At 45.7% G+C, this 23,217-nt stretch overlaps 1 protein-coding gene across 9 annotated transcripts in view; it reads right to left on the bottom strand.

Moving 5' to 3' along the window:
• The window catches only part of LPP (LIM domain containing preferred translocation partner in lipoma), a 356,437-nt gene that overhangs the window by 229,170 nt on the left and 104,050 nt on the right, over window positions 1-23,217 (bottom strand). For 3 of the 9 annotated variants that reach the window (XM_055723237.1, XM_055723234.1, XM_055723240.1), the window contains one exon: window positions 22,569-22,633. The exons of the other annotated variants lie outside the window; for them this stretch is intronic. The gene's annotated coding sequence lies outside the window, so the exon portion shown is untranslated. The remainder of the gene's footprint in view (window positions 1-22,568; window positions 22,634-23,217) is intronic. 9 annotated transcript variants of the gene reach the window in all.

The following is a 23,217-nucleotide window of genomic DNA, read 5'->3' on the forward strand; positions in this document are numbered from 1 at the left end:
GTGCTTCCAGACAGTCTGCTTTGTCTTTCATCACACTCCTTCCTAAATCCACTGGCTTGACGTAGGTCCCTGATGTTCTGTCCTAGTATCACCCCTAAGGCCAAGGGACTGACCAGATACAGGGAATCAGGACCCTGTTTGCTGACAGTAGATGCAACTGGAAGCCAGATTGCGGCTTCTCTCTGACACTATTCAGGAACATGATCGAGACATCCCCTTGCTTGGATAACACAAGTTTGTTTCTAAGGGCTTACAAGACCCATGTGTAGAAAGGCAGACTGCATTCTCTGCACTCTCCCTTCTCTTCCATCCATGTAAAAGAACTCAGAACTACTGACTTGACTTCACCTTCCAACTGAGTTCTAAAGATCAGCTCCAGCGATGAACCTAGGGGACACCCTTCACAATGCAAAGTCATGCCATGCTGTCCCTTTCAAGTGAGGCTTTCAGTCAGAGGCGCAGCCTACAAGAATGGATGTTTCTTTCCTCAGCTTACTTGTCTTCACTTTTTGCCTGAAATTCCCAAAAGCACAAAATCAAATGCCCTGCTAAAATACAGTTCTTTGCTTTGTCCTCATCACCTCCACTCCACTTATTAGCCGAAAGCAGTAATTGACGTTGACCAGAGAGATTTGCTCTTTATAAATTCCCAAAGCTGATAGTTTCTCTTGGCACTGTTCCCCTTTGAAAGTTAAATGAATTTATTTCTCCATTTATGGCAAATGATGTCTAGCTGTGAAGCTTTCCTGCTTCTTATGGCTTCGAAAAGAGGATATAACGTCAAAATTCTGGTCTCATTGGAGGTCTTCAACCAAACATAGGAAGTGCCACAGGTATTTACAAACTCAGCCCAAGCTCTCCTTGGATGTCCTTCCCATATGGTACTACTATCCTCATCGATTTTGCATCATATGGGAAATTATGTGATTTGGGGAGCTGGGAGTCCTTTTGAATTCCCTTAGTCACTGCTGATCTGCATAACATCTCACTGAATTTATGTGCTATAATGTTAACCAGTCCAAAGAAGCATTTCCTAAGACTCTCCTGGAGGCAAATTGACTCTGGCCCTTCACGCTCCTCAAACGTCATGTCACCAACCAGGAACCACAAAGCTGCAGGTGCTGCTGAGCACCGGGAATCCTGTGTATGTGGCTGACGTGAGCAGTGGAGAGCTAATAGGAGTTAACTGAGCCACCAAGTGACTCCGAGACATGATTAAGAAGAATGGAACATGTTGTCACCCGCCAGTGACTGCCTTCTTGACCATATGCAAACTTGACGCGCATGGACTTTTGACTCCTTGCGGCACAATCTCTCCCTGAGATCAGGCTTCCTTGCCTGCACCCCTTTTAAACTGTTTATGGACATTTCTTGATGTTTTGCTTTAGTCTTTCACAACAGGTGTCAGCTGGAGCAAATTTAACTCTCCCTCTCCCCCCAGACCCAGACTTTCTTCCAATTGCCTGGATAAGGCAGGTTTTCGTGTCTTCAGTTCAATCCCCTCAAAATTAATTAAATAAATAAATAGATACATAAATAAGTAATGAATAAATCCAAGTCACTTCTTCAGTTAAACAGGACTGAAAGCATTCACCAGTTTCCCACTGTGGGACATCACTAGTATTATCACAGGAATTAAAGGAGAAAGAAACCTTGTTAAAGCACTGCCTGTGCTGAATTATTCCTCGAAGGACATAATCTAGTATCTCACTCTGGCTTTAACAGCTTCAAACAAATTTCCATGGGATCCTCCAGAAGACCTGATTTAAATTCAGAGTTCACCCTGCTTTGAGCAAGGGGTTTGCCCAGATGACCTTCAGAGATCCCTTCCAAAATCAATTACTCTATGACTCTAAAACGCCAGACTTCCAGCTGTGACTTTATCTGCCCTCAAAAGGGTTTGTAGCAATATAGCTGTATCCTACTTAAGGTATGTCAGCAATATCACCTACTGGTAATGCAACATTATATTCCTTATACTCTAGTTGCAACGGTTCACAAATGAAACAGTACGTGTCCATTCTTTTAACTAAATAACTAATACTTGTAAAATAACTTTTTGTTTTTCGTAGCATGGCTGCATCCACACATTTTTTTTTGGCAGCAGATCCATGCCAGTTTGTGATGTGACTTTTCCTTTATGTACTAAAGTTGCTACTACTTCTACGGTATTACTCAGATATAACAGAAAGACAGCAAGTCCATAGCGGAGATTGTAAAGACAGGATGGTAAAGAATGGTCTCTCTGCTACAAAGATGTTTGACACAGATTCATGTCACCATGATTGTAGTTCATCATATACCAACCCAATATCACATTCATTTTTATATCCAAACCCTGCTGCTGGGACAATTTTGGCATCAACCAAAAACGTACCCTTTCTTAAGTTTCCTCCTTAGTTCATTTCTCTTGTATGAGCTTCAGTAGGGGAAATGGCAGAAAGGCAAACTGAACATAAAACTTCTTTTGTTTCCTAATATAACTGCATTAGTAGTTTTGGGATTAAATGTGGGCTATTTGAATTTGACAAAACACACACCTAAAAGCTGATGAACAAGATCTTCCTTTTACAGACATGTCCCATCCTGGTGTTGGACGACAAACTAGGCTTTAAAATCCCGATAAATTGAACTTGACTGGCCCATGTGCATCGAAACAAACAGCGAGTACTGGCTCCCTGGAGATAGATAGATCTACCTAATCTAACACAACGCTAATGACCACATTACAATTTCACCAGAGAGCAGGCCGATTCTTTACTTCTGTGGTATGAAACTATCCTCAGCCACTCCAAACGCAATCATAATGGATAAAACATTAACCTAAGGCCTCAGCTACTTGCGGTCACAACAAACCCCAGGGCAATTGCAATGGAGGACATAGACCTGGTGGTTGGCCCAAAATGGTTACGCAAGTACAGCAAAGTTTGTCGTTGAACCTTAAGAGCTGAGCCAAGAGGTAGCTCTGAGCCAGACAAACTTCTTCCAATTCTTAAAGCTTCTCTTCCTGATAACTTGACCTACAAGTTTGTGAGGGTGTTGCTGCACCACAAAGAAAAGTTTGACATGGATGTTTCAGAATTTTGTGTATAAATTGAGAGAGGAAATATATTAATAGGGACAGCAAAAGAACAGGAGAATGATGTAGAAAGATTATTTTGGGATTCTCAGGCCATGAGGTCCCTTACGCAAATACTGTTTTCCTGCACACGATTAATTTTCAAGATCCTTCTGCCAAAAAAAAGCTGCCTTTATTCCTTCTTTATTCATTGTCTTGCCTATAGCACAGCTCAGTACTTGGCTTCCTACTTCAACTAGGCACTGCCAAGCAACAGAGAGCTTATCCATCAGATAAAATTGTGAAGGGATTGGACTTCTCAACCAACGGAGATGTACTAGAATCAAGCCTATCAAGAGAGTCCCACGTAAGAGAAAAGAAATCAGGGCATAATAAGATGGCAAGGTTAAAGCTGTTAGAGCAAGCCCAGGCTGTCTGGATGCTGATGCTGGCTGTAAACAAGAAGGATGCGTGCAGAACATTCAGCTCATCAGTGAGATATCAACATGACCCCAGTGGACCCAAATGGGACCATGGCAGCATGTTGACACTTAGATAATTATATTAGTTTTGCAGAGTGCTGTGTGTACATGTCTCAGCCCAGGGAGAAACACCAGGGATCTGAGCTCAGTGTGAAACCGATACTGAGTGAACAAGGAAACGGTGTAGAGCTTGAGGTCCTACCCAGCAAGGCTAGCATGGGTGTAGGTGGGGGTTTTATTTGTGACGGTTCCCTGCACTCCTTTTCTAAAACAGCAGTGGTTCAGGAAGAATCAGCTGCTGCCATCCCTGGAAGAAAACCTATGTGTTGTTGGCAGTCTGAACCCCAAGCTATCGAGAGGATTTCTGTGAATGGAAAAGGAGCTGCAGCCCAGAATATGGGCATAGCATGGGCCCCACTCAAGAATGGCATCAGAGTGGGACCAGCGCCACTAAAACCTTCTTGTGATACCTTGAGGGACTGGCAGTACAAACCAGACTTTGCAACTGTAGTGCCTACAAAGGAAGCAATTAAAACAATTAATGGGCAGGAACTGTGTCCAGGATCAAAATCTTCAATCCCCGATTCTTTTCCTCCCACCTGATCCAGTTAACTTTTCCTCCCTCAGATCCTAAGCTGTCCTGGAAGTCACAGTCTTGATTATGACAAATCCCTGGATGAGCTGTTCTCCTTCCTGAGCACTGCACCAAATGTGCCTCGGTTTTGGCAGTTCAGCCCATGGCACCTTGCAAATAATCAGAGGAAATAGCCTTTTTCCTATGGAAAATCCTATATCCTAACACACAGAAGAGTGATTGCTGCCAGATGGCTGGGAAGTGATGCTGCAAAGAGATTGCTAATGGAAGCAAGATATTTGAGTGCATGAAAAATGTAGGAGAGGAAGTACACAGACCCCCTCATATAAACAGTCAGAAAAAGACTAGATTTCTTTGAGCTTCACAACAATGGGTGATTTGACATCACCAAGACATGAGCACCCCAAAGTATTCTTGTCTCCCTTTTGGAACACAAAGCAAAAATACAGATTTAAGTGCTTCCTCCTTCCAGAAGCTGAAAGCCTGCAGTACTGTCAGGAAAGAAAGAGGATCTCTGCAGGTAACCAAGTCCTGCTTTTAGCAGGAGATGGACTATCACCACAAGTAGATAAGGCTTGCCGTGGCTTTGTCCTTGAAAACCTCCAAAGAGGACAATCCCCTGCTACTTGGTGACTTGTTCAAGTGTTGCGCTATTTTCCAATGAAAATAGCTTTCCAACTCTCCAGCTGAATCTCCCAATCCATGGTGCATGTCCATGGCATTTTATTTTGCCATCTGGACAGAATTATTTGGCTCTGTTGTCTTCGTAACGCTCCCGGCAGAAGTCACAGGCTGCTGTTGGGTCACTCCTTTGCTTCCTTTCCATCAGGAGGCAAAGCTTCCTCAGCCTCTTCTTGTAGGCCATGTGCTTTAGGTCCTTGACTTCCCCTCCTCTGGACCCTCTCCAGCTCTTCAATAACCTTCTTCAACTGCAAGACTCAAGACCGGGTAACAGCCTCACCAGCAGGGAGTAAAGGCGAACAGTAACTCATTCAGTCTACTGTCCAGGCTTCTCCTGAGGCAACCCCATATCCAGTTCGCTTTATTGGCAATGACAGCACACATTGGACTCTTATTTGACCTGCTGCCCACTGCCTACTCCAGGTCATATCACCAAGGAATAAAGAAGAATAAAAGCCATATTTTGAGATGGTGCCTAGGCTGGGGGAGCTCCAGAATATCCATGGCTTCATGGATAGGAGGGTAAGTCACAAGGTGATGTTAGCTAACCCTATGTTATTTGCAATAAACACAACATAGAGCTCAGTGAGAAGACAGCTGTTCAAAGAGGGGTGTTCTGGAAGGACAGGGAAATGGGTGAAAAGGAATATTAGAGCAAAGGCAAAGTCTGCCATGACGCTCTAGAGCACATCAAGATAAAACTCTGTTTTAGTAACCATAGGGCACTAGTTCTGCTCTGAATAGAAACTTGTGACCCAAGTGTCAAGTGCCTGAGATTTGATTTTCAATTCTTCTTTGAAACTCATAAAACCACCAAGCACCAGCCAAAGAAACCGTCACTCTTCCTTTTATCTCAGTGTCCATTCATTCAAGAACAGTGATACTCAAAGCTCTGGGAGATAATTCCTCAGCTGGTGGAAACCGCGGTGCCGGCAATGAAGTTAACCCAGCCAGGCATGCACACCGGCCTCGCTATTTTGCTAAACAAGCTCATTGTACTAAAAAGCCAATTCCAGTTGCTCCATTGCTATCATGGTGGTGTCTTCTGGTTTTGAACACCCAATTTAATTGTTTGTTCCCCTTCCCAGCAATCAGTATGAAGTTTTGTTGTGACAAAAGAGTTTCCATACCAGACTGGGCACGTCGGTTCCCTAGATGTAAAATGGCTCAAACATGACAATCTCCAGGAAAAGATTACAGTGCTCATATATCTTCACTGCACCTTCTCAGAAGAAGGGGGATGGGGGGGGGGGGGGGGGGGGTGGAGACGGTGGGGAGAAGAGGGGAAGAGAGGAAATGAATCATGAGCAGAGGGAATTTTTGGAGGGAAGGAAAACCAAACTTTCAGTGTGTCTACAGACAGTGATACACTGCTGTGCTTTAGCCAGTGCTTATTTTATCAAATGCCCTCCAACAGTTGCTACTGCTATCTTACAGGTCTAAAGCAAAGCATGTTCCCACACACAACTAAGCGTCTGCAAGGCATTTCAGCATGTCTTTGCTGTGCAATGCACATATTTCTCTTTCAAAGTAACACAGCTGCCAATGCCTTAATCATTCCATAGGGACCTTCAACCCCACCAGCCCCTTAAGTGCTTCATTACCTCCAGCATACTCCTGCAGAGCTCACATCCCAGGTGAGCTGTACGACACAGCTCTCTGTCAGCTAAAGCAAGCTGACTGAACTGCAGATCAGAATCTGTGCAAATCAGGTCTAACAGCCTATCTACCATCACTCTTTGTTCCCGCAAGTTTGGCCTCCTTTACTGCAAAGTATCTAGGACAAAAGGCAAGACGGCAACAAGAAACCACCTTTGAGACTGAAATTATTGCATGTTTCCTTTCATGCGATCCTGTGGGAGAGAAGATGCTTGCTCCTCTGCATGGACTCTCCAAGGAGCTATGGAGACCTGCCAAATAACGTTAACTGAGGTACCCGAGTTGTGTGTACATCCCCAAAGCTTTCTTGTTTTTAAGCTAGAAACTGCTGCCTCAAGTCATAAAAATACTATGTTTTGAAACTGTATTGATATGTTCTTGGCACAGAAAAAAAAAAATGAACTGCAAATGCAACCAATAAGGAAACTTGAGCTGCCCTTTGTTTCTGCAGGACTTAAAACACTAAGGGGGAAACCTAAGCAACAAATTAAATTGATCCATGAAAAAATGCAGTCTGCAGGACTAGTATACAGATTCCTATTTTGAAACTAGCTTGAGCACATGAAGGCATAACCTACGCTTTGAAGTTTCTAGGTTGCTCCCATCAGGTTCCTTGAGATGACACTGCTGGAGACATCATCCTGAGGAACAACTTCCACGGCAAGCCTCTTTAAAAAGCAAGGTACCTCAGGGCCATTTTTTGTGAAGCAACACCACCAGGGATCAGCTTCATCTGGTCTCTTCATGCCAGCTCTTTACTCCCTCCTCTGCAGCCCTCTCCACAATCCATTGCCCTTCCAACTGAAGTTACGATCTAATGGCTCAAGATGACAGTGGGATCAAGCGCACCCTTCAGCAAGTTTGCCGATGACACCAAGCTGTGTAGTGTGGGCAACATGCTGGAGGGAAGAGATGCCATCCAGAGGGACCTTGACAGGCTTGAGAAGCAGGCCTGAGGGGCCCTCATGAAGCTCAACAAGGCCAAGTGCAAGGTCATAAACCTGGGTCAGGGCAACCCCCAGCATGAACACAGGCTGGGCAGAGAATGGATTGAGTAGCCCGGAGGAGAAAGACTTGGGGGGGTGGTGGACAAAAAGCTCAACATGGCTCAACAATTTGCACTTGCAGCCCAGAAAGACAACTGGATCATGGGCTGCATCAAAAGAAGTGTGGCCAGCAGGTTGAGGAAGGTGATTCTCCCACTCTACTCTGCTTTCCTGACACCCCACCTGTGTTTAGCTCTGGAGCCGCCAACATTAGAAGGATATGGCCTTGTCAGAACGAGTCCAGGGGAGGGCCACAAAGATGCTCAGAGGGTTGGAGCACCTCTCCTGTGAAAACAGGCTGACAGAGTTGGGGTTGTTCACCCTGGAGAAGAGGCAGCTCCGAGAAGACCTTATAGTGGCCTTCCAGTACCTACAGGTAAAGACAAGAAAGCTGCAGAGGGACTTTTTGCAAAGTCGTGTCATGACAGGACAAAGGGTAATGGCTTTAAACTGAAAGAGGGCAGATGTAGATCAGATATTAGGGAAGAAATTCTTTACTGTGAGGGTGGCGAGGCGCTGGCACAGGTTGCCCAGAGAAGCTGTGGATGCCCCATCCCTGGCAGTGTTCAAGGCCGGGTTCGATGGGGCTTTGGGCAACCTGGTCTAGTGGGAGGTGTCCCTGCCCATGGCAAGGGGGGTGGACTAGATGATCTTTAAGGCCCCTTCCAACCCAAACCATTCTATGATTCTATGATACAGCAAGGTTATTTAATCATGCAAGGAATATGAACATATGCACGTATGTATGCACACACATGTGCACATCCCTGTTCTTTGGTTCTACATCAGTTGCTCAGGAAACTGGTAGAGGGAAAGAATAAAGAGAGAAACCAACAGTTGCTCACATGGATCAACACTTTCGGGCTCTCTCTTTTGCAGCTCATCTCACTCATACTTGTGGTTTCAACATGTGATTCACATTAGGCCCCTCTGCTCCCCATTTGATGGTTCTGCTAAACAGATGTGAATTTATTTAGTCACAGAGCCTGCTCTTTACACTGCCTCTTAGTAGAACAGATGGGCTCTTTATTTTTTTGTCCTGTTCAACAATATTCAGATAACAATCATATCCAGCGCATAGGTTTGCTCAATTTCATATGAAAATCATAGGTTTCATGATTTCATGTGAAAAGGAACAACACACGAACACAGACATGATCTCACAGGAACTCTCTTCAGCAACTACGATACAGCACAAGAGCTGATGGTACTGATGGGGAATGCCGAACTGCAACACCAGTAACGTCTAGAGAAGCCGAAGATCTCAGGGATCCCTGAGGCCAGCCCCATAACGTCAGGCAAACGAGCGATGCACACTGCACCTAGCAGGGCCCAGAAGACACAACTCCACCAACCGCCCATCACAAAGCATGTCCCCCACGTGAAAGCTCTAGTGGAAGAGTGAGCTGAAGGATAAGCTCCTGCAACATTCATGGGGACATGAAGCCATGTGCATCTCCTGGGACTCCTCAGCATGGTGAAATAGCCTGGAAAAGCTATTCGCTCCCTGTGTGGGCATTCTTCTTTCTGCACTGAGAGTGCCTTTGGCAGCAGATGAAGCAGAACTGCACAAAGACCCTCTCAGAGCAGAATAAGGCTGCCCACATGAGAAGTACGCTCGGAACAGCTATTGCACTTTAAATTCACACCCTGGCTTTGTTTCGCAATACTCTCCCTGTGCAGAAAGGCCCTAGGCTTCAGATTCAATTTCTGCCCGTATTATCCATAGCTGAGCACTGCTCCCATCCGAGGGTAAGATATGGCCTATACAAGAGGCCAAAGTAAAATCTGGGTAGGAGGATGAGCTTCACACTTACTTTGCGTACCCTACATACGGATGCACCTCTACATTGCTTTAATAACTGAACACTGATGACTTCACCCTAGCAAATGGCTCTGCTATGTGGGTAAGTCATCTCTGCTTTACCACAGAAACCAAGCACGGGATGTGTATACATGGTGCACACGAATGTCGTGCCCACACCTGTGCAAGGATCTAATCCCTTTCCAAAAGCTGCAGCCCTGTCCCTCAGTCACAGCTTTGCCCTCCATGCATTGCCCACCTGTTACAAAGATGACCTTAGTCTCTAGGAAAATTTATTTAGGACTTTCATTCACATTAATTCACCAGAAAAAAAAAAAATAGACATATATACACATACACATGCACTTTAAATATGGTTGTATCAACATTTGGTTATCTGGAGACTGAGACTCCAAGTTTCAGAAGGGAAGAAAAAGTGGAATTCTCTGCCTGAAAGGCACCTGGGACACAGTCATTAACACCCCCTCCCTGGGGGCCCTGGGAGCTCAGCTTTATTAGCCGAGCATTTACAAGAGCAGAAAAACATGTGTGGCTTTCTTTTGAGGGGGTGTGCAGAATAATTAAGCAGTATTTAAAAGCCAGTAGGTATTAGGCAGTAAAATATTTTCAGTAAGAGAAGACTGGAACTGAAGAGGACAGCTGAGTCCTTGCAGAATGACAGGCAGTTCCAGATACAAAGCACCTCGTGTCTCCCAAGAGGTTTTTTTCTTTCTTTTTTTTTTTTTTTTTTTTGGCAAGTTCTGAGCCCCCATGGTGTAATTTTCATTCCTATTAATGACCGTGCTATCCAAATGTTCTGTGTATGGACCATACACCAGTACCTCACTCCTTTGTACATCTTAGGAAGAAGCAACAAAGCAAAACACTGTGAACGAGAGACTTTCATAAGCATAAAGCAAATTTACATGCCTAATTCCCAAAGGCTGGTTGCCTAACCTTCAGCATGTGCCTTCAATAACTTTCTCTGAGCAGCCGAACAATGTGCTTTCTTTCCTTCATGTAAGTAAAATTAAATTCCCTCCCACTTTGCCCCACCTGCTCTGCAGACCCGGTGGGGCTGGTGCCCCTGCTGGGGCAGGATCAGTGGCAACAGAGAACATGGCATCGGGGAACAGGGCTCCCCTGCCATCCCTTCGGGCCATGTAGGAAATCTTTCCAGGCATCACTCTCCACCTGCATCCTCCCTTCCCTGTCACCTACACCCAGACACCGGGGAAAACATTTAGCCCCTCTTTACAACAGTTTGAGCTCAGATACAAAAAGTGCTCTGTAAAAGCTACCCCACTGCAAAGCGTACAGAGCTGAAAAGCATCCAAAATGCAAAGTACGGGCAAACAGATTTCAGTGGAGGGTTAAAACCGAGGGGGAACAGAGCTATCTCAGCTAGCAAAGGCTCATGATGGATAGCAGTGCGTTGTTCAGAAGAAAATTAAGAAAACATTTTGAATGCCCTCCTAAAAAGGAATAAATAGGTCCAACACTCCAACAGAAGGGGATTTTTTGCATCTCTGAATGATAGCGCTTTGCTTTTATGGCCTGCGGCTGCTTGGGAAATTCAAAGCTATTTCTCTGAAGAATTCACTTGGACAAGCTTTATGGCTTTGATCAGTTAACTATTTTTTAATGCTAATCCACCCCAGTGATATTTGTCCTCCTTTTCCCCATGTGCACAGAAGCACAGACACAGACAAATACTACACAAAAGCAAACATTAGCCAGATGAACAGGCGGGAACAATGACATCCAGAGCCCATAACCAAACACCAACTTCATTCTGTTTTATTCTTTTCTATTCTAGCGGCTCAAGGTCCTTTGGCCCAGTATGACCTGCCAATGAAAATTTAGGAATCACATTTTGGTGCCCAGCAGGTATAATGCTCACTCAGCGATTCGGCCACAACTACTCTCACTCAAATAAAAAAATGTAAATAATTTCCCCTAAAAGTTGCCATAAAACGTGTGGTTGAAAGGCCTTATTTGAAACTTACACAAACGCCTACAAGGGGCCCAAGTGCTGCCCCATCCTCCAGATGAACAAATGAAGGTGCAGAAATAGTGATTTGCTTACATTTACGGAGCACAGACTAAAAATGAGCCAAGAACCAGACTGAAGTTACCAGCCACCCATCATCTCACTGGAATTGCTCTAACCTCTCCCACAATTTCAGGCTTACAACCTGAGCATCACGCTAAGCAAAACTCCGTTTACAACCACAGCATACAAACTTGCCTCCTTGTTTAGGGCACCAAAGTCTGTGTACCCAGAACACGCCAAATATCTAAGCTAGTACTTAATTATCTATCATATTAGTTGCACCAATGTGGCATCCTATGACATACACAGCAGCCACTACACCAAAAAAAAAACCAACAACCCTGAGTAAGGGACAGTCCCTGCTCTGCAGTACCTTTGCTATTCAGGCTGCTATCTAAACTTTGCTTGCTGTCTTTGGGTAACAGATTCAGGCAGTATTTCCTGTGGCAGAGAATTACACAGGCTGATTACCCTCTGCGGAAAAATGAAGAAATCCTGGAAGCAATTTTCTGTCTCAATTGTTCCCAGAGTGCAGGAACAATCTTTTAGCCCTCTTCCTATTTTCTGCTCAATGCCATCCAGGCTCAAGGGGCAGGAGCCATCCAACAACGCCTCAGTTCTGGATCCTGCAAACACTCACCCAGGTGAAACTTTACACAAGTAGCTCTACAGACTTCAACTACCATCATCCTTGAACTTGGCCACAAAGTTTTTAGAGGACAAAAAGAACAGAATGAGATAGGTGAGAAATTCAAAGTACCTGGGAAATGTTCAGTCCTAGGTAGGACCAGGCTTGTCTCAACAGTGTAACACAGATAAACAAAGTGTTTCTGATGCACATTTCTTAACCTAGCTCTTTCAAAATTCATGACCAGACTTCTACAGGAGATCAAGAAAGAGCAGCTGAGCATTGTGCATCACAGGTAGAGCTCATAAGAGCATAGATAATTTTCTCAAACTAAAAATTTCATTACCATAGGAAAAAAAAAGATATTTTCTACGGGGGGAAAAAAACAACCACGCCACTTTTAAGAGAAAAATCTGAATGCTGACGGCTTTCTATCCCAGCCTGAAAGCATTCCCATGCAACACTACCATTCCAGCGTTGACAGCATCAGTAGGTGCGGAAGGCTGACTGCCAGTTTCTAAAGTGCCCATGCAGACTACACACTCCAGGAGGCACCACCAGGACTCCCAAGCTCCACAGACTAAGAAAATGTGCTTTGGCTGCAAGACTGACCCACAAAGAGCAGGACAGGACTGTACCGCACACTGATCCGCACCCCTCTGCATATGCTGCGGCAGTGACTCCAAATACAAATTTTTCAGCATTTTGACAACAAATACTTTTCACCCAGGCACACACCCACACTCAGAGTTATTCAATCAGAACCTTGTTTTCTACCCAAAAGAACTCTGATAGAAAATACTCAGTTTTCCCTAATCAATAGGGCTTAAGCATCTGTCAAAATATTTTCTTGAACTGACACTGTCGGTGCCAGAGCAGGAGAACAAGTTCTTTAGATAATCTGCCTCCAAAGGCAGGTACTGACCTTTCAGTTGTGTTACTACTTTTTTTAATAAAGGTAACATTTAAAAAGCAGTTACTTTTCAGCCCATAATGCTGGGAGAGAGGGAGGGAAGGGGGCTGCATGCCTGCTGCAGAATCACATGGCCAATCTTAGTATCACTTAATTTTCAAATGAGGAATTTGGTAGTAAACAACCTTTTCCTTGTACACAAACATTTTTAATTTCATGCCCTGCTAATCATACATCTGTTAGAGCTCCTTTTCCATCCATTGCAGCGATGGTAATGAAAGAAAAATCAGCACACTAACAATGTGCTTGGTCTAAAATGAAAATTGAATAATAATCAATTTTCCTCAACGGGATGAGGGAATGCAGCAAGCAGCAGCACCCATTCAGTGGAGGTGACAAAGACACGGTTTGAAAAGCGACACCTTCACATTGGCCTTGCCAGTGGCCCTCGCTGCCAGCAGCCCCTCTGCCACCGGCTGTGCTTTGTGTGAGAGCCTTTCCAGGACCAGCTTCCCCAGACTGTTTGTCTCAGGCTTCCCAGTGGTCCACGCCAGGCACCACCACCAGCACAGCCTCTCACACCATCATCACCTCAACCAACAGCCACCTCCTTCCCCCCTGCCTCTCCTTTCTGGTTTTTTTCCTCACTTCCTCTATGAGCAGGATATTCCTGTGAGAGATGCTACAGCAATGCCTCCCGCGTCCCAAGTCTCCTTCCAACAGTGAGATCCAGCGGGCCTCAGTGTACCACACTTCAGACGTGTTCGGCACCCTTACCTGTATCTTCCATACATGAGAGCTGGCTAATGTGCTACTCAAAAGCACACTTAAATATGTGATTACACCCCTGAAAACACGTTTTTATTATCTCTTGAATAACGTCAGTGAAAGAGTTGAGGCTGTTATTTAATAGACATGCCCAGCTGAAATGCCAAGTCAGTCAGGCCCCAAGAAACACACAATCAAGAAGACCATCTGATTTGACCTAAAGAAGAAATTTTTTTACAATGAGACACCGTAACAGGTTGCCCAAAGAAGCTGTGGATGCCCCATCATGGGAAATCACAGAATCATAGAATCATTTGGGTTGGAAAAGACCTTTGAGATCATCAAGTCCAACCATTACCCCAACACTGCCAAGTCCACCACTAAACCGTGCCCCTCAGCAGGACGACACATTTTTTAAACACCTTCAGGGATGGCGTTTAACACCACCTCCCTGGACAGCCTCTTCCAGTGCCTGACCACCCTTTCAGTGAAGAGTTTTTCCTCATATCCAATCTAAACCTCCCCTGGTGCAACTCGAGGCTGTTTTCCCTCATCCTGTTGCTTGTTATCTGGAAGAAGAGACCGACCCCCACCTGCCTACACCCTCCTTCCAAGTGGCTGTAGAGAGCGATAAGGTCCCCCATGAGTCTCCTCTTTTCTCCAGGCTAAACATCCCCAGTTCCCTCAGCTGCTCCTTGTAAGACTTGCTCTCCAGACCCTTCACCAGCTCCGTTGCCCATCTCTGGACACACTCCAGGACCTCTGCCATCCCTCTTGCAGTGAGGGGCCCAAAACTGAACCCAGGGTTCAAGGTGCAGCCTCACCAGTGCCCAGTGCATGGGGATGGCCACTGGCCCGGTTCTGCTGGCTACACTGTTTCGGGTACAAGCCATTAAGTACCTCAGCCTTCTCCTCATCCCTTGTGGCAATGTTCTCCACATCCAATAAAGGATGAAGATTAGTCATATCCTTTTGTTTCTAAAGTATTTGTAAAAACATTTTTTTATTATCTTTTACAGCACTAGCCAGCCTGCGTTCTGTCTGGGCTTTCACCTCTCTAATCTTCACCCTGTCTAACTTCACAACATCCTTACAGTCCTCCTGAGTTACCTGCCTCTTCTTCCAAAGGTGGTAGACTCTCCTTTTTTCTGAGTTCAAGCCCAAGCTCTCTTTTCAGCCAGGCTGGTCTTCTCCCCTGCTGGCTCGTCTTTCAGCACACGGGCACAGCCGGCTCCTGTGCCTTTAGGACTACCTTCCTGAAGAACGTCCTGCCTTCCTGGACCCCTTGGCCCTTCATCTCCCAAGGGACTTTGTCAACCAGGCTTTTAAACAGGCCAAAGCTGGCCCTCTAGAAGTCCAAAGCAATAGTTCTGCTGAGCCCCCTTCCTTACTTCTCCAAGAACCGAAAACTCTAATACCACATGATCACTGTGCCCAAGATGCTTTCTGACCACCACATCACCCACCATTCCTTCTGATGTAAACAGCAGTTCCAGTGGAGCATCTCTCCTGTTGGCTCACTCACCAGTTGTTTCAGGAAGTTCTTTTCCACATGCTCCAGGAACTTCCTAGGCTGTTTCCTCTCTGCTGCGTTGTTATTTCCAGCGGACATCTGGTAAGTTGAAGTCCCCCACAAGAACAAGGGCTAGCAATCTGGAGACTTCTCCCAGCTGCTTGCAGAGTGTTTCATCTGTCTCTTCAACCTGGCTGGGTGGTCTATAACAGACTCCCACCAGGATATCCATCTTGTTGGCCCTCCCCCTGATTCTTACCCATAACACTCAACCCTAACCATCATTCAGCTCTAGGTCGGTTCAAGGTCAGGTCAGATGCGACTTTGAGCAACCTGGTCTAGTGGAAGATGTCCCTGCCCATGGCAGGGGGGTTGGACTAGATGCTCTTTAAAGTTCCCTTCCAACCCAAACCTTTCTCCGATTTTATGATTCTGTCTTGCACTGCCCACACTCATCTTTTCTGGACTGCTGATACACAGATTTTGCCTTTTTAGACTCCTATTCCCTTAGCTGTGCTGGGAACTCTGAATCAGAAATATTGCACTTGCAAGACCTATGCAATGGTAACTGCGAGTTTTAATAAGCAATGGGAATCCATCTGAAGCCCCAGGCAATGTGGCACAGAGATGTCATTGGCAGAGGTACATGGCTCTGCTACACCAGAGACTCCTTTCTGGCCTCCGACCTCCGTATTAGCATAACGGACCCTCCCTTTCCAGGGGATGTTTTCTAAAGCACAGCTATCTACATAAGCTCTTCATTATGAAGTGCAGTTGTTTGAGTAATCGGCTTTAAGGAGACTTGTAAGTTAACCAGTATCAATTAATTACTCCCATTTTGCAGATAAGCAAACAAATGAACAGAAAAAGGGAAGTATCCTGGTCTAAATTCACAGAGGGGTGTTCAGGACACAAATGCGCTCCTTGACCTGGGTCCAGAGTAACCAAAGCCCCTGGGGAGGGGACCTTGGCATCTCCAGTCCCCTACCTCCTCCTCCTCCTCTAGGAGCAACACCAACCCTGCCCTGCAACCACTCCTTCAGCTCACTGAGGATGCATAGGCAGCCTCGAGTTCTTTATTTTACTTGTCCCTTCATGCTAAAGCTATAGGGATTAGAAATGTTACTGTACAAGCCAGCTTTTTATTGCCCAAGAGACAGATTTACCCCAGCTGCCCCAAAATGCACAGTTCTACCTGGGGGCATCAGCATTGCTCAGTCTGGGCTCACTGCCAGCAGCCCCGCTGCCTGAGCCCCAGCACACAGCAGGCTTGGGGCAAACACTGGGGACACAAGGCAAAGGTGATCCACCAGGCTGTACCTAAGACTAGGTGACCACATTCAGCATGAACACAGGCACTGACACACCCCACCTGTCCATATGCAAAAGCATTCAGCTCTGGATTCTTCTGACCTCTATCAAAATGCATTCAGTCAAACAACTTTACCAGAATTAACAGTGAAAAGGAAGGGGGAAGGAATATGAAAAGACTTTTTTGAGCAAAAGTACTCCGAGACACATTTGATGTAATAGTCATATGATTAACAAACTGTCATATCAAAGTTTTCTGCAAAGTAGGAACACTCTGACAGTTCATATTTTAAAAACTGACATTTTGATTCATTACTGTAAATAGCACTCTGTATTAAATATTGTGACAAGGCACACAGTGTAATTTTTGAGCTCTATAACATTTAGGAAGTACTGAATTTTTTTATTTTTTTTAAAAGCACGTATGTCATCGTTTAACCCCAGCTGGCAACTAAGCCCCACACAACCACTTGCTCCCTCCCCCACAGCGGGATGGGGGAGAGAATCAGAAGAGTAAAAGTGAGAAAACTCATGAGTTGAGATAAAGACAGTTTAATAGGTAAAGCAAAAGTCACACACGCAAGCAAAGCAAGGAATTCATTCACCACTTCCAGTGGGCAGGCAGGTGTTCAGCCATCTCCAGGAATGCTGGCCTCCATCATATGTAACAGTGACTTGGGAAGACAAACTCCATCAATCCGAACATACCCTCTTCCTTCCTTCCCCCAGCTTTATATGCCGAGCATGGCGACATATGGTATGGAATATCCCTTTGTTCAGCTGGGGTCAGCTGTCCCGGCTGTGTCCCCTCCCAGCTCCCGGTGCACCCCCAGCCCACTCGCTGGCAGTGGGGCGGTGTGAGAGGCACAAGAAGCCCTTGGCGCTGTGTAAGTGCTGCTGGGCAGTAACTAAATCATCCCCAAATTATCAACACTTTTCAGCACAAATCCAAAACATAGCCCCATACTAGCTACTGTGAAGCAAATTAACACTATCGCAGCCAAAACCAGAACAATGGATATCATCAAAAGCAGTTACAGCAGAACTCCAAGAAAGCTTCTAGAGGAGAGAATCATTATTTCTGAAATAACCTACTTCTCTGCCATCATCTCAAGCACTGCTGGGAACTCAGGCCCACAAGGATCTTAACGTACTGTTTGCATAATAAAATAGGGAATTGTCTCGCGGAACAAAAGAGCTATAAGGAAAGTGGCTACATTAAATAATGTAAAATTACTCACTAGCAAATCATCCTGAAGTTGGCATAAGAGGAAGAACACTAAAAGGTGCTGAATTACCACTCAGAATATCGGAGAGTGCAGGTTCATCACAAAGATAAACAACATGATATCCAAATGACTGCCCAAGTGTGCATCTTGTTTATCCCCAGTCTTTAGCCACATGTTTTGCCCCCTCCTCTGTCTCACCACTCACATTTATAAAGGATAAAAAAGACTATATGGGCAGAAACGAGGACTGGGGGCACACGGACAGCAGGACCACCTCTTCCAGCAATGGTACAAACTCAAGACTGGTTGAACCTGCTCATGAAACCACCCCTGTGTTCAGTTATTGCCCATCTTTCCCTCCCCACAACACGCAGAAACCATTGCATCCTTGCCGGCAGCTCCGTTTTGTCTATTTAGACTGTGAGCTCTTGAGGACCCCTGTGCAAGGAGACCTCAGCCAGTCCTCTAGGACCCGCTGAAACCCAAACCTGGGCAGAGAGCTGCTACCAACCCCTGCCACCCAGCACAGCCAAGCCCATCACAGGCAGAGGCAGGGCAGGCAGCAGTTCCTCGCTGCCAGGGCGAGCAGGTGGGGCTGCCCAGACGGAGCTATCCAGGACTTCTCCTTGCACAGGGGTCCACAGCAGGGCGGTTCAAACTGCAGGGAAGCTGTGAGCCACCAGAACTGACCCACCAACCAAGACCACTTGATCCCCTTACCACTCCCTGCCAAGTTCCTCCCAGCTCGTAGATCCTTGTCCCTGGATCACTGGCATCAGGGCAAACAGGATGGGGCCCAGAAGCAATAAAGCAAATGTTTTGCATTTCCTCAAAAGCAGCTTGTATGATAGAGAAATTAAAAATAATAGCTCCAGCTAACACAGAAAGACTTTGATAGAGCAGCAGAGGAAAACCAGAGGCTGCCTAGCCTGTTTGCAAGATGCTCAGGTGTTATTAGGATTGCAGTCAAGGGCTTTAGAAAGAAAAATGGTTACCATTATCGTTACTTGCAGCCAGCTGCAAGTGGAGCTCTGGGCTCAGTCTACTGAGAGAATGGATATGCTGCCATAAACACAAGCCCAGAGCCTAGTCTGGGACATGGTGAGGCAGTCATGCACACCGAAGACGGATCACAATACTGTTTTAACAGGGGTCGGATCCAGCACAGCCTGTGTTTCCCCAAGAGCAGCTACACACCACTCACACACTGAAAAATCTTGTAGATGTGTTTGCATGCCAGCAAGTGTGGTAGTAGTAGTGGTCTAGCCAGACATCCAAAACATATTGGCACCACTATAATTTGTCCATTCACCAATATGTTTTCCTAAAAACATCCATATGCTTTTCCTGAAGTTCCCATATGCTTTTGCAAAGAGAAACAAAAACATTTTGTTAGTTGCGAGCAATTGATCGCCACATATTTCACAGAAGTCAAGTAGAAAAACAACAACAAAAAAAAAGCAGTCAGCTGTTTCCCCTCCCTTTCCTCTCCTTTCACGGAGGGAACTGTGAAGAGCAGGAGAAAAATTCAGCCCACAGCAAAATACACACACAGCTCATTTTTTTACACTGCAAGATATTCTAGGAATTACAGGAGGAATCTTCATTAAAAACAAGCTATCAAAGATCTGGCAGCCAGTGGCATACCAGACAGTAATTCACTGTTGGATGTTCGGCTCCGTGCTCAGGGCTAGCTCGGGTCCTCACGGCGGACAGTGCAGCCCACATGAATCCAGGCTCCTGGAGAAGCACGTTAAATGAGCCTGGGAGGGGGGCGGGGGGGGGCAGTGCGATAAAGAGGTTACAGCCCTTCTGATTCACAGGACAGCTCATACGATGCAAATTATCTATACTGCAAGTGTAAAGCCCCTTCTCATGTGCAGGACTTCCCAGCCATGTGCTGCCTGGCTAATGCAAATCCCAAAGCAGCGAGCGTGCAAGGGAGCAGGCAGACTGCCTGGTTCAACAGGGAGCAGGCATGTGGGTGTACAAGTACACATGTGTCAAGGCTGGTGCGTGTGGGAACCGTAGCTGTTTAGTTAGAGACTCACTAAGAAATGCAGCAGACCCAGGGCCAACGTTCAAAGAGAGCAGCGTGAAAAATTTCTCTGGAGAAAGATTAGCGTGTGTTCTTTACACAAGAAAAATTAGAGAACCATAAATCTACTTCTGAAAAGCCAAGCACACCGCATGCAAGAGCGGATGAGAGGGGAAGAACTTTGTTACAGGAACACTGAAGCCCTTCTTCCCTGGAAAAGAAATTCAGCTATTGCTGTGTGAAGTTCTGATGTTAGCCTTGCCTTCATCACACTCATGTTACAGGAATACAGCTGCTTTCTTCCCAAAACGGCCATACACATACCTGCATATTGCTATAACCCCATGCATGAAGAGCTTCGGATCATCTTTGTGAAGACCATGAAAAACACACGACAGCAGATGCCAAATGACTACTGCAGTGCCTGACTTGGCAGTTTCAGCCTTAAGGTAGGAGTCTTAGACTGACCTTCTATATAGAACACCCAGAACAGCATGCACCCTTCTACCAGAATAAAGAATTTCTGTGATGCAGTCTCATGTTCTACAGTTCTGAAAATTTAACCAGGAACGCTCTTTGCAAAGTTAGCATTTTCTTACAGTGATTTAATCTCACATAAGACCTAATGAGAGGCCAGGTGCAATAGGTCAAAAGCCCAATTTTCCACAGAAACAAAGCTGAAAACCCAGTCAGGAAAAGATAAATCAACCTCTTGCGCAGGACACAGAGTAAATAACCAATTTGTGGCAGACAGCTTGCTTGACAAGATACATTTTATGATATGTTTTTGTCCTGAGAACAGTTGTAAGCACCTGAACACCTGACTTCACCACTCACAAATATATTGATGCTGTTGCTGAAGTTTTAAATAGAAAGCAAAAGTAACACTGTCTCATTTAGTTAATAGTCTATAAGGAAGGGCTTCTTCCTAGATTTCATATTTACAGCAACCCACTGGGACAGTTTATTTGACTTAGCTAGGAAAGCTGCCACAGAAAGAGTGAGATTAACGGAAGAGCTGCCATTAATCTTCCATAACCCAGCAACTGGGAAGACCAGGCCTTGAACTAAATTCTACTCTCTTGTTATTAATCTCCTATCCTCTACTTATTAATCCCTGGTCTGTCTTTGTCTTTCAACATTAATAAATGTCCCCAATGGTTTCCAGTAAACAGGATGCTGAAACCGCATCTCAAGCTAGCTATAATTTACACAACAACAGCAGCTACGCAAAAAAACCTACAAAAAAGTAAACCCAAGAAGAGGGTAAAGGAAGAACGGAGGGATGTGCGATGTGTATCAGAAGGGCAGAAAGAAAGTGCAGTTACACACACAACAGGGTAAAGCAGCGCCACTCCTGATTTTGGCATGCCATACAAACATCTTGCACTTCTCAAGTCAGGTAATATCAAGTAGCTCCACTAGTCAAAACCACCAGCGTAGTGGAAGAACAAAACCCAACACAGCCCTTTCCACATGACAATGGGCTGCCCTGGACCCACAGTGGCTCCTAACGCAGCCCCCAGTGCACACCCCACGTGTGCCCTTCTGGTGTTGCCACGGAGCTCAGGGAACCATCAGCACAGCGGAGACTGCCCAGAGCCACCGCACCCTCCTAAGGCACATCTCCTGGAGAACTTCACGGACACCGAGCAGTTGCAGACCAGCTACCAGCTATACCTGTTCATTCACGATCCGCTTCTCAACGGGGCTGCTCGCTGCTTTCTTCCCCCAGTTGCCATGACTTTGTAGCACCTCTAGCACCTCTTTTGCCTCCTGGGATGGCACAACTGAGAGAGGCTTGAGGACAGACCTACTGCTCTGACACAGCTCCTGTTTTGCAATCTTACCCTTGCTGCAATCCTATCATCGTATCATGGGACAGGCACAAAGCACAGTTCGTGTCCTACACATTATCTGGCAAGTGATTCCTACAAGAGTTCGGGGTAGTTTATCAGGGTGATCCTGAAGTCACAGCTAAACATCTCCAGTAATTTCATGGAACTGGCAATTCTGATGAATTCATTTGCTCCTCACATGAATTTCTACTCAGGTTATTCTTAATAGGCTTATACACTTCTCTGCTTTTGTCCACTCAAGCACAGTTAGATTAAAGGTAGCAATACAGTCATCTCTCCATCATCAGCTGGGAACACATCCAGGCTGCAGAAAGCCTGGGGATGGGGATGCGAGTTCAGGTCTGCAAGCAGGAAAGTCTCGTTGAAAAGCAAGTCGAAGCAATAAGGTCCACAGGACCTTATTTATATTTGTATATTTATATTTGTATTTATGTATACCTAAATCACTTTGGAAGATGAAGTCTTCAATCCTTCACTCACCAGAATGCCTCCTGCCCAGCCTAAATAGAGCATCTCTTCTAAAGACAACCTCAGTATTAGCCAATACGATTCAATCTGCAATAACAGGATCTTCCCTGTAGAAGAATCGAGAGTTTAAAAGCCTGAGACTACAGCACAAGAAACGAAAGACTACAAGCTTGATGATTTCCATGGGTATGTCAGACTGCATGAAACACTCATTATATTATATTCATATTCCATTAAACTCTCCCATTCCCAGGCGGCCCTACACATTTGCTGTTTCCAGACCAGGACCCAGAAATAGTAAAACCACCTTGAGCCTCCTGGGTTAGCCTGGTCTCCCACCACCCCAGGCTCTGGAGAAATGCCCATCATTTGCTGAATGACCAAACACGGTCCCAGGGTCTTCTCACTCTCTCTAAACTCAGTAGTCAGCAAAAGCCTCAGGACCTGATCCATTCCTCACCTGGAGGCGAGGCAGCCCCGTCAAGCACCCAGACAGATGTATGGACAGGCTCTTCCAAGGGACCTCTGCAGGTGCAAACAGAAAGGTCAGAATCAATGTTTTGCTCATAAAAGCAGAAGGTAAATCAAGCCGGCTGTAACACCTTGCCGTAACTCCTCGCCAAGAAAACAGCCCCAAAAGGGCTCGTAAAGCCAGCTGCCCTCCTGCGTGGAGCAGACCACAACTTTTTTTCCCCTCTTGATACAACTTGCGCATCGGTCTGTCCCTGTTTTGACCCATGTAATGGTTTTTCACATGTTGGCAGGATAGATTACATCTGAGAAGCGTCAGAGAAACTGAGGTTTATTTGGGAGAGAAGCTACTCATTTTAAATTACTGTAGAGCCGGTGAAAGGCACTGACGTCAGGGCTGTAGGTTACAAAGTCTCCTTCAAAGCCTGACCAGAAACCCTTCCGCCTCTCATGCTTAAAAGGCCTCTACTTCCCGAGCCTTCTCCGCTGCTCAAGCCGATGGTGAGTCACCCCACAGCGTTGGCTTTGCCATGCGAGCAGCAAGAGGAACCAAAGCCGAGATGAGAGGCATTACACACACAGCAATTGTGTGCTGAAGAAGTGGCAGGGTGGGACAGCCCAAACCCTACCTCCACCTC

Source organism: Falco cherrug, chromosome 11 (assembly GCF_023634085.1).
Source record: "Falco cherrug isolate bFalChe1 chromosome 11, bFalChe1.pri, whole genome shotgun sequence".
Taxonomy (NCBI): domain Eukaryota; kingdom Metazoa; phylum Chordata; class Aves; order Falconiformes; family Falconidae; genus Falco; species Falco cherrug.